The sequence below is a fragment of the Pteronotus mesoamericanus genome, unplaced genomic scaffold (assembly GCF_021234165.1).
Source record: "Pteronotus mesoamericanus isolate MK-2021 breed Mesoamerican mustached bat unplaced genomic scaffold, CSHL_Meso_final contig_657, whole genome shotgun sequence".
Classification (NCBI taxonomy): domain Eukaryota; kingdom Metazoa; phylum Chordata; class Mammalia; order Chiroptera; family Mormoopidae; genus Pteronotus; species Pteronotus mesoamericanus.
In genome coordinates, this window is record NW_026555229.1 from 2,916,307 (window position 1) to 2,929,570 (window position 13,264).

At 34.9% G+C, this 13,264-nt stretch overlaps 1 protein-coding gene and 1 pseudogene across 3 annotated transcripts in view; one reads left to right on the plus strand and one right to left on the minus strand.

The window, feature by feature from the left end:
* HPSE2 (heparanase 2 (inactive)) overlaps nucleotides 1-13,264 on the minus strand; it is a 650,239-nt gene that overhangs the window by 236,378 nt on the left and 400,597 nt on the right. The window lies entirely within an intron of this gene.
* Nucleotides 8,784-9,493, plus strand: LOC129077097 (40S ribosomal protein S8-like; annotated as a pseudogene).

Consider the following 13,264-nt stretch of genomic DNA (forward strand, 5'->3'; position numbering starts at 1 on the left):
GATGTTGGGGAAATTGGACAGATAATGTGCAGAAAAATGAAACTAGACAACCTTCTTACACCACACACAAGAATGAATTCAAAATGGCTCAAAGACTTAAATGTTAGACCCAAAACCATAAAAATCATAGAAGAGATCATAGGCAGCAAAATCTCGGATACTGCTCACAGCAATATTTTATTGTATATATCTCCCCAGGAAGGGAAACAAATGAAAAAAATAAACAAATGGGACTACATCAAACTAAAAAGTTTTTGCACAGCAAAGGAAGTCATCAAAAAGATAAAAATACAGCCCTCAGAATAGGAGAATATATTTGCCAATACATCTATCTGATAAGAGCTTAATATCCAAAATTAGTAAAGAACTTATAAAACTCAACATCAAAAAAATCCCCAAACAACCTAATTAAAAAATGGGCAAATGACATGAATAGACACTTCTCCAAAGAGGACATACAGATGGCCAAGAGACATATGAAAAGATGCTCAGTGTCACTAATCATCAGAGAAATACAAATTAAAACCACAGTGAGATATCACCCCTGTCAGAATGGCTATCATCAATAAATCAACAAAGAGCAAGTGCTGGTGAGGATGTGGAGAAAGGGGAACCCTTGTGCACTGTTGGCGGGAATGCAGATTGGTGCAGCCACTATGGAAAGCACTATGGAGGTACCTCAAAAAATTAAAAAGGGTATGCCCTTTGACCCAGTGATCTCACTTCTGGGAATATATCTGAAGGAAACCAAAACACTAATTCAAAAGAACATAAGCACGCCTATGTTCATTGCAGCATTATTTACAATTGCCAGGATATGGAAGAATCCCAAGTGTCCATCAGTAGATGAATGGTTAAAACAACTATGGGACATTTACACAACGGAATATTACTTAGCCATAAAAAAGAAGAAAATTCTAGACCTGGAGAACACTATGCTAAGTGAAATAGGCTAGTCAGAGAAAAACAAATACCATATGATTTCACTCATATGTGGAATCTAATAAACAAACTGAACTAATAAGCAAAATGGGAACAGACTCATAGATGGAGAGCAGGATAACAGCTGGTTGTGGGGGAGGTGAGGGGATGGAGGGATTCAGCAAAAAGGAAAAAAAGGACTCATATACATGAACAACAGTGTGGTGATTGCTGGGAGAAGGGAGATATAGGGGGACTAAATAGTAATGGGAAAAAATACAATAAAGATGAAATCAAAATAAATAAATAAAATGTTAAAGAAAAAACTGTCAACCAAGAATTCTATATGCAGCAGTCAATCCTTCAAAACTTAAAGCAAAATTTAGACCTTCTCAGGAAAACAAAGGAAAGAATTTGTTGTGAGAAAATCTGCCTTACATGAAACAAAAAAGGAAGTCTTTTAGGTTGAAAGGAAATGAAACCAGGTGGTGACTGAGAACCACACAAAGAAAGAGAGAACACCAATAAAGGTAATTACATAGGTAAATATAAAAACAGTTAAAAATAGTCATTACTCTTAACTAATTTAAATGAATTATTTAAAATAAAAACTAGAAAACTGTATTGTTGGGCTTATGACATATGATATTTAGAGTAATAATGCTACAAAGGAGGTGGAAATAGGGCTTTATTAGAGTTAAGTTTGTATATTTAACTGGAATTATATTACTCTAAAGTACATTATAGTAAGTTAAAATGTATTATAATAAGTACATGAACAAAAAATAAGTACATGAGCAACAACAACAACAAAGAAATGCATATAGCCCTACAGAAAATGGGGCAATATATCTTCCTTTTGATAGTGCTTTTTAAATAAAACTATGGTCAAGTGTTCTCTGCTTTCTGCTTCTAAAACCTATACACTATCCAGCTGACATAACTCTGATATGTCTTTATTACTTTAAATAAGTAAAACAATTCCACAAATCCAACCTTATTTTTATTTGAACCTCTCCTTGATTACTACAACACACTCAGTTATGACCTAGAGAAACATGATTGGTTATTTAACTGAACTGTGAAAGAATTCCAACAGTAATGTACATGAAACTGATATTTTTCTATGTAATACTTAAGATTTTCAACACCCACAGGAAGTTAATGCTGTGCATAATTCTTCCTTTATTTAAGTGATTAACTCTCCTAAAGTATATAAGACATAAAATATACTAAAATAATTGAAATAAAATGAGATTCAAACAAAAAAAATATTTTTTGCCTTTTGGGGAATTTACCTATATGAAAAAAATTCACCTTGTGTACATCACCCATCATTTACCAGTATTTTTTTTAATCTTCATCTGAGAACAGGCTTATTGACTTTAGAGAGAGAGGAAATGAGGGGGAGAGAAACATCAATGTGAGAGAGAAATATTGATTAGTTGCCTCTCGTACACACCCCAAGCGGGAACTGAACCGGTAACCTAGATATGTGCCCTGAATGGGAATCAAACCTACACCCTTTCGGTTTAAGGGATGACACCACAATGAACTGAGCTATGCTGGCCAGTGCAATTACTCATTTTCTGAAAGCATTTTAAGAATGCCACCATATATGTTGCATCATATATGTTGGGAAATGCCCCACCAGGTTTCAGTGATTGTAGCATTGCCAATAGGCAAGAGGGCCCCAAGGCTGGAGCTAATCAAGGAGGCCTTGGGAAAACAGGCCACTAAGGAGCCGAAACCTGTCCCTCTGGCAGGGGTGCAGCCCCTGCCCCTTCACCTCACCTGCTTGGCCCTGTGATGGTCAGTTGTTGATGATGGGTACATTCTTTTGTGAAGGGAGACGATCTAAGACAGACATCAGTGGTATGGGGAGCAGACAAGGATTTGGGGGACATGGAGAAAGGGCAAAAAGGCCTGCACCCCTAGGCTTGGTGTCAATGTGGCCAGAGTTCTCATTCTACCTGAAAGAAGTCTCCTTATCTCTTGATGGCTCTGCCCCGCCTGCCTGGCTCAGGCTTGAAACAATACTAAAGGCAGGTACAGCCCTAAACTGGATAAGGCTGTTCCTGGGGACAATCAGGCCTAAAAGTAAGTTCCTCTAAGCATGCTTTGTTCTTCCCTCAAAAGGGATGATAACTGACTCATACTGGGAAGGAGACTTACATTATTCATAGACCCTGACCTGAAGCAGATCTCTTGTGTTCCTCCAATTGTTATCCAAGATCTCTGCTTTCTGTAAACATAGCCTTTGACATTGATAGATGAGCTTTGCATCCATACCCCTGTGCATATGGTTCTCAATAAAAGCCTTTGGACATGGGGGTTCGGGGCCTTCTCCCTTAGAGGGAAGAGCCATGTCCCCTCTCCTGGCAAACAGAGTAGAGTTTGTGACTGCTCGTGTTTATTCCCCACATCCACAACAACCCCGGGATGGGCTCTGCGGGATTCAGAGCCCCGCTCCCTCCTCAGCTGGCTCCAGACAGTAACCCTCAAATCCAGGAGCTCCACGTTCCACGGGGCACTCCCTACAACACGTCGCTCCCTGCGACACACATGAAACTTCCAAACATTCCAAAATTCCAATAATTCAAAAACGTAATCATGAATTTTGGGGGTTTGTAGAGACCTTGAAAATCATTGAGTCCATTTGTTAAATTCTCAGAAGGATATGGGAAATGTTGCTTATTTTTTTAAATTGAGCTTTCCACAACTCCCTTTCAAAAATCTTACAGTTTGCATTGAAGAAGATAAAATGTACTATAATAAGAAACTACCACAAAAACAACCAAAACAAAACAAAGAAATTAAAATAATACCTTAAACAATGTCTGTTTTGCATTAAAAGGCTGTAAAGGAGAAACAGAAGATCAAAAAAGGAAAATAGCAAGCTGACAGAAATTCAACTACAATATATCAAAAATTACATTAAATGTAAATGAATTAAACACTCCAATTATAAACAGAAATTGTCAGGCTAAAAATAAAAAAAAGAAGATCCAACTTAAGAGACACACTTTAAAGTCAAAGGCTCAAATAACTTGAAAGTTAAAGGATGAAATAGATTTACCATGTAAACAGTAATCGTGAGAGAGCTGGAATGACTATACTAGTATCAAACAAAACAGTGTTTAAGACAAACATGTTACTAGAGACAATGTGGGGAATTTTTATAATAATAAGAGTCAATTTATGAGAAAGATATAACAATTATAAATATATACATACCAACAAAAGTACATCAAAATACATGAAATAAAATTGAAAAATTTGAAGAAAAAGTAGAAAATTCAACAATAATAGAAGGCTATTTTAATATTACATTCTCAATAAAGGAAAGAGCAACTAGATAGTAAATCAGCCAGGATATGGAAAACTTGACCAACAGAATAAGCTAACTTCACCTGATTGGTATCTACAGAACACTCCACCCAATGGCAGGATACACATTATTTTCTAGTATATATATAACATTCTTCAGGACAGGCCATATGCTAGGCTGTCCAGTAAGTCTCATATACTCAAAGGGATTAAATCACATAATGCATGTGCCCTGACTGCAACAGAATTAAACTAGAATTCAATAACAAAAAGAAATTGGAGAAATCTATAAATATTTGGAACATAAATAATCCATGAGTCAAAGAAGAAATCACACGGGGAATTAGAAACTATTTTTAATGGAATGAAAACAAAACAAACAAACAAACAAAAAAAACCATATGGGATGACACCAAAGGCACATTCCATGAAAGAAATAATAATCTGGACTTCATGAAAATTAAAAACTTCTGTTCTGCAAAAGACAATGTTAGGAGAATGAGAGGACAAGTCACAGACTGGGAGAAAATACTTGCAGAAGACATATCTGCTAAAGGGTTGTTATCTAAAATATACAAAGAACTCAAACATAACAAACAAACTGATTAAAATATGTGCCAATGACTTTAACAGACATCTCACCAAAGAAGATACACAGATGGCAAACAACTATATGAAGAGATGCTTCATATTATACATTATAAAAGAAATGCAGATTAAAACAACAATGAAGTATCAGTAATACCTATTAAAATGGTCAAAATGTGTAACAGTGACAACACTGAACACTAGCTAAAATGTGGAGCATCAGGAACTTGCACTCATTGCTGATGGAAATGCAAAATGATAGTCACTTGGGAACAATTTGGTGGTTTCTTACAAAACAAAGCATACTCTTACATAAGATCCAACAATCATGCTCTTTGTTATTTACCTAAAGTGGCTGAAAACTTACATCCACACTTTTTTTGCATGTGGATTTATAGTAGCTGTATTCATAATTGCTAAAACTTGGAGGCAACCAAGATGTCTTTCAGTAGGTCAATGTATAAATAAACTGTGGAGTAGTATTCAGCACTAAAGAAAATGAGCTATCAAGCCATGAAAAAACATGGATCTTAAATGCATATCACTAAGTAAAAGAAGCCAATCTGAAAAGGCCACATATTGTGATTCCAACTATATGACATTATGGAAAAGGCAAAACTATGGAGATAGTAAAAAAAGCAGTAGTTTCCAGGGTGGGAAGAGGAGGGAGGGGTGAATAGGTAGAACACAGGGCAATGAAAAGTACTCTATATGGTACCATAATGATAGCTACCTGTCATTCTACATTTGTCCGAACTCACAGTATGTGCACATGAATGGTGAACCATAATGAAAACTATGGATTTTGAATGATTATGATGTATTAATCTGGTTCATCAATTGTAACAAATGTACAGCTGTGAAACTAAAATTCCTCTGAAAATATTTTTAAAATAAGGAAATTTGGATGTACATAGAGACACTAGGATTGCACACACACAGAGAAGGCCATGTGAGGATGCAGAGAGAAGATGGACACCAGCAAACCAAGGAGAGAGGCCTCAGGAGAAACCAGATCTGTTGATACCTTGATCCTACACTTCTAGCTTCCATTAACGGTGAGAAAATAAATTTTTGTTGTTTAGCGAAAAAAAGTAATACTTATACAGAAATTCATAGCTTAGATACCTATATTAGAAAAGAAGAAAGATCTCAAATCAATAATTTAAGCTTCTATATCAAGAAAGGAGAAAAAGAAGCCCTGACTGGGACACTCAGGTGGTTGGAGCATCATCCTGGGCACCAAAAGGTTGCAGGTTTGACTCCCAGTCAGGTCATATACCTAGATTGCAGGTTTGATCTTCAGTTGGGATGGGTACAAGAGGCAGCCAATTGATGTTTCTTTCTCACAGTGATGTTTCTATCTCCCTCCCTCTTTCTCTAAAATCAATAAATATGTCTTCAGGTAAGGATTTAAAAAAAAGAAAAGAAAAGAGAAAACGAAGAGAAAATTAAACACGAAGCAAGAAAAAGAAATGAAATTTAAAAATTTGATTGGAAATCAGTGATACGAAAAATAGAGAAAATCAACAAAAACAAATATTGGTTCTTCAAAAAGATCAACAAAATTGAAACACTTTTTGCTAGAGTGACCAAGGAAAAAGACAGCAGAGATTAACAAAATTAGGAATGAAAGAGTGAACACCACTAAGGATGTCACCCTAATAAAAAGGATGTGAGATGACTATTAACAATTTTATGCCAATAATTTATACAAATTAAATGAATTGAAAAACTTTCAAGAAAGACACAACTTGCTAAAACTGACTCAAAAAAAAATAGAAAAAATGTAAACAGATCTATAACAACAAAAGACATTGTATTAGTGATTAAAAATATTTTCACAAAGCACAGACCCAGATGAAGTCATTGGTTATTTCTATTAAATATTTAAATAAGAAATAAAACAATCATTCACAAACTCTTCCAGAAAATGGGATGAGAGAGAACACTTACCAGGTCACTTTATAAGGCTACCATTCCCCTGATACCAAAGCTAGAAAAAGACACATCACAAGAAAACTACAGATGAATGTCCCTCATAAATATAGAATCAAAAGTTCCCAACAAAATATTTACAAATTGAACCAGAAATATATAAAAGTATTATAAACCATGACCAAGTGGGGTTTATACTAGGAATGCAAGGTTGATTTAACGTCAAAATCCAACTAATATAAAATACCATATTAATAGAAAAGAGACCAAAACCACATTATTGTTCTCAATACATGCAAAAAAAAAAGCATTCGACAAAAATCCAACACCCATTCCTGATAAATACTCTCAACAAATTGTGAATAAAAAGGAAGTTCCTCAATCTTACAAAAAATACCTAAGGAAAACCTACTTACTTAATGGTGATATGCTGAATGATTTATGGTAAAACATCATAGTTAATGGTGAAATATTGAATGTTTCCCTCCTAAGGTTGGGAACAAGGCAAGAATACGTGCTCTTGCCACTTATATTCAACATTTGTATTAGACTAGAGGTTCTAACCAGTGCAATCAGACAAGAAAAAGAAATAAAAAGCATCTAAACTAGAAAGGAAGAAGTAAAATTATCTTTGTTTTGACACAACTTAGCCTTTATATTATACAGAAAATCCTATAGAATTCACACATGAGGGGAAAATACAAGATCTAAAAAAAACAAGTTAAGCAAATCTTGACAATAAAAGATCAACATATAAAATCAATTGTATTTCTAACTACTAGCAATGCACAATGCAAATATGAAATTAAAAATAATTCTATTCACAGCTGCATCAAGAAGAATAAAATATTTAAGAATAAACTTAACAAAAGATTGCCAAACTCATACACTGAAAACTGTAAAACATTTTAAGAAAAATTAAATAAATGGGGAGATAATCTATGTTCATGAATAGGAAGATTCATAATTGCTAAGGTGGCAATTCTCCCCAAACTGATCAATAGATTTCAATGCTATTTCTACTAAAATGCCAGCAGGTTTTACTGAAGAAATTATAAGCTGATCCTAAAATTTATATACAAATGCAAATACCTAGAATAGCCAAAACAATTCTGGAAAAAAAAAGGAACAGAGTTGAAGTATTTCTACTTTATAATTTCAAAACTGATTATAAAGCTATTATAATCAATTAGCATTATGCTAAGTGAAATAAGCCAGGCAGTGAAAGACAAATACCACATGATCTCACCTATAAGTGGAACCTAATCAATAAAACAAACAAGCAAGCAAAATATAGCCAGAGACATTGAAATAAAGAACAAGCTTACGGAAACCAGAGAGGAGGGAGGAAGGGGAAAAAGGGGAGAGAAGGGGAGGGGTCGTCAAGGAACATGTATAAAGGACCCATGGACAAAGCCAAAGAGAAGTAGGAATGAGGGTAGGAAGTGTGAGGTGATGGGACAGGGGAGAATGGTGGAGGGAAAATGGAGACAACTGTACTTGAACAATAAAAAATATATATTGTAATCAAGATAATGTAGTCCTAGTATAAGAAGACATACGGGTCAGTGAAACAGAATTGAGTCCAACCCAGATTATAGTCAACTGATTTTTGACGAAAGTTTCAAGAGCATTAAATAGGGAAAGGACAGTCTTTTAAATAAACAATGCTGGAACAAGTTTAGCTCCACCTGCAAAAACCTGAATTTAGACCCCTGTTTTATACCATACCCAAAAATTAACTCATAATGGATCACTTGCCCAAAAGTAAGAACAAAAACTATAAAACTTTTAGAAGAAAGTATGGGAAAATTGACCTTGGGTTAGGCAAAGATATAATGCCAAAAGCAAGATCCATAAAGTAAAAAATTGATAAATTGAACTTTATCAAAGTTCAAAATTCCTGTACTTTAAAAGATGACACAAAGGAAATGAAAAGATAAGCTATGGACTAGAAAAGAAATTACAAATAACTTACTTAATAAAGAATTTGTTGTATTTTTTACAAACCAGACCGTGACTCCTTCTGTTCTCTCTTTCCAGCCGGCGCCAAGCCATGGGCATTTCTCGGGACAACTGGCACAAGCGCCGCAAGACTGGGGGCAAAAGGAAGCCCTACCACAAGAAGTGAAAATACGAGCTGGGACGCCCTGCTGCCAACACTAAGATTGGCCCCTGCCGCATACACACAGTTCGTGTGCGAGGAGGCAACAAGAAGTACTAAGCCTTGAGGCTGGATGTGGCAACTTCTCCTGGCGCTCAGAGTGTTGTACACGCAAAACAAGAATTATCGATGTTGTCTACAATGCATCCAACAACGAACTGGTCCGTACCAAGACCTTAGTAAAGAACTGCATCGTGCTCATTGACAGCACACCATAAGGACAGTGGTACGAATCCCACTATGCACTGCCCCTGGGCCGCAAGAAGGGGGCCAAGCTGACTCCTGAAGAGGAAGAGATTTTAAACAAAAAACGATCAAAGAGAATTCAGAAGAAATATGATGAAAGGAAAAAGAATGCCAAAATCAGCAGTCTTCTGGAGGAGCAGTTCCATCAGGGCAAGCTTCTCGCATGCATCGCTTCAAGACTGGGCCAGTGTGGCTGAGCAGACGGCTGTGTGCTAGAAGGCAAGGAGCTGGAGTTCTATCTGAGGAAAATTAAGGCCCGGAAAGGCAAATAAATCTTCCCTCCTTTGTTTAAAGCTCACGATAAAAAAACAACAAAAGGCTTGTGTAATAAAGGTGTTCATTCTTGGGTTTAAAAAAAAAAAAAAAAAAGAATTTGTATCCAGAATGTATTTAAAACTCTTACAATTCAATAAGATAACCCAATTAAAAGGGCAAAAGATTTCAAGACATTTTACCGAATGAAAAGATGTTCAACATCATTTATTTCTAGTGAAGTGCTAATAAGAGCCATATTAAGATATTACTTGGAACTCACTAGGATGACTATCTAAAAATAAAACAGAACAACAACAAAAAACCAGACTCATAGAAACAGAGACCAAAGGGATGGTTACTGGAGGGAGGGAGTGATGGGGTGAGTGGAAAGGGGAAGAGAAATATAGTCAATAACATTGTGATATGTTTACATGGTGACAAATGATTATAAGAATTAGTGGGATCATCACATTGTAAATATAAAAATGTCAAAATACTATGTTGTACAACTGAAACTAATATAACCAATATAAGATTGTATACCAACCATACATAAAATATGGATTTAAATTTATTTAAAAAAAATAAATTTAAAAAAATAAAGTCATTATAAAGTGTCTCCAAGGATATAGAAAAAATGGAAACTCTCATACATCATTGATAAAAATATAAAATGGTACAGCTACTTTGGAAAATACTTTGGCAGTTTGTTAAAAAGAAACATAAACTTACCATACAAACTAACAATGCCACTCACCTTCGATATATCTCCCTAAGAGAAATGAAAGCATTATTTATCATAGGCAAAAAGTATAAACAATACAAATGACCATCATGTAGTGAATAGAAAAGCAAAATGTGATATGCATTACATTCATAAATTGGAACACTATTTATCGATGAAAAAGAAAGAACTACTTTTACTTTCTGCAACATGGATGAACCTGAAAACATGCTGAGTGAAAGAAGTCAGATATAATATATTACATATTGTATGTTTCCAGTTTTATGAAATGTCAAAAAAGAAAAATCTATAAAGACAGAAATTAGTGTTTCCTGGGATTGGGAATGGTTACAGGAATTGCCTGAAAACTGGCATGAGGGAGCTTTTTGGAGTGATGGAAATGTTTTAAAATTGGAGTTTGAAGATTGTTGTACAAATCTGTAAATTTACTAAGAATTAGTGAATTGTAAAATGAACAAGGAGAAAGGGAGGAATAGAGGAAGGGATACATTTATTCATTGTTAGAGAAGCATAACATCATGTTGAATATTTCAATTTGAATTACTAAGGTAAAAAGTGTGAGAGAGAGGATAATGATAAGCTGGTTTCAAATCTTATTTACTACCTATCTCTTCTACTAAGATATAGGAAGGGATATTTACTGTTTTATCTCTTAAAACTAGTACAGTATCTTTGGCACACACCAGGCAATCAAATATTGGTTAAATGGAAGTTGAATAAAATGAAGAAAGCCAAGAAATTTTAATATCATTAAAAAAATAGGGTAGTAAGAAAAGAACCTCCTTTTCAGTTACAAGTTTAGTTCCTGATGTAGATTTAGCATTTACCACTGCCTTTAGCAATTTGTTTGACCTTTCCAATATGTTTCCTCACCTGCACAATTATTTACTTATTTAGCATTTGGAGGGAGGTCCAGAGAAAAGAGTGTTAGGAAATGCTATGTAAACTAAATAATAAGCAAATATCAGTTGACAATATTACTCATAATTACAAATGTAAGCCTCCTAAGGAAGTAACTATTTTATCACCAACCAATGGCAGAGAATATGCATTGCCTTTAAAATAAAAAAGATAAACATACCATATTCTCTTTTTCTTGGTAGCAGCAGTATTGAGATATAGTTTGTATACTATATAATTCACCAAGTTAATGTCTATAATTCAATGGTTTTAAAGTTTACTCACAGAGTTGTGCAACCATCACCCCAGCAAATTTTAGAACATTTCATCAACTGAAAAAATAAATCTCATGCCCCTTAGCAGTTGCCACTCATCCCCGAAATCGCCCGTAAGGATAGGTTAAAATTGATCTACTTTCTGCTTATTTAGACTTGCCATTCTGGACATTTCATACAAAGAGAATTACACCGTGTGGTTTTTTGCAATAGGGTTCTTTCATTTAGCATTATCTTGTCAAGGCTCATCCATGTCGTAGCATATATCAATACTCCATCCATTCCTTTTTATGGACAAATAATATTTCATTGTATGGCCATAACCTATTCTTTTTATTCACTCATCAGTTGATGGACATTGGGTTGTTTCTGGGTTTGTTTTGGTTTTATTTGGTTACTACGGATATTTGTATACTGCTATGAATATTTGTATACAAGTTTTTGTGCAGACGTATGTTTGCATTTCTCATAGCCATAAACCTAGGAGTGGAATTGCTAGGTCATATGTAACTGTAATTCTATTTAACTTTTTGAAGAAATGCCAAACTGTTTTCCAAAGTGGCTATATCACTTTATATTCTCATCAGCAATGTGGGAGTCCAATTTTTCTGCATCTTTGCCAAGAGTTGTCATTTTCCTTTTTTATTATTATGGCCATCCTAGTGGATGGGAAGCACTATTTCATTGTGGTTTGGTATGTTTTTCTTTGATGGCTAATGGTATTGAGCATCTTTTCATGTGTTTAATTATCTTTCACATTTCTTCTTTGGAAAATCCTTTGCCCAGTAGGATTCTTTGAATTGATCCTTGTGTTGTCCTTAGTATGAAATGAAACAGCACAACAAGTAAAATTCATAGTCTACACTGGGGCTCATAGTCTTTTTTTTGTAATTAATTGACTTTATTTTTATCTTTTAGAGCAATTTTCAGTTTACAGAAAATTGCATAGGTAGTACCAACAGTTCCTGTATACCCCATCTATCCTCTCTACACACACAATTTTCCCTATTATTAACATCTTGCCTTGGTGTGGCACATTTGCTACAACTAATGAACCAATAGTGATATGTTATTGTAACTCAAGTCTATGGTTTACTTTAGGATTTACTCTTTGTGTTCTAAGGCTGTATGGGTTTTGATAAATGCATAATGTCATGTATCCTTCATTACAGTATGACACAGAATAAGTTTGCCTTCCCAAATCTTATATTACATCTATTCATCCTTTTCTCCATCTCCCTGAACTCCTGAAAACCATTGATCTGTTCACTCTCTATAGCTCTACCTTTTCCTGAATACATGGTAGTTGAAATCGTGGCTCACAGTCTTTTAAATGCAATGTGCAGTTGGTCTTATATGCTGTGAACAGTCACTGGTGGTGCATGCCCAGTACCCATAGCCAAAAAGTGACCAAAGGAGGTTGTCTGTCCCTTGTCAACCTAATATGGACAGGGAAGTTACTGGTGTGTCAATGAGTGAGAACAACAGATTCCACTTTAGCTTTCACAAGTTTCAGAAGGGATTTAAAGTATTTAAGAACAGCAGGCAAGAGAGAGATTGGACCATGTCAGTCAGATGGTTCTCTTTTGTAGTATCTTGACCTAAACAAAAAAAGGTACCTGTTCAAGAAATGCATAAAAGGTGATGATTATTTTCTCTGTTTCTTAAAGAGTCAGTTGCACCTCAACGGTGGATCATACCAATGATAACAATAAAACAAATGATCTTGGTCATATCAATGATTCATCCCACATCTACACATGTAACAGCTACCCCACAAATTCTTTCTTCAACTAACTGGGACAATAAACAGTTAAACACTGTAAACTTTAACACGAAACCATGTGCATGAGATACCATGGTTCTCCACTATGACAATAAACTCAAATGAAGAATTGATGT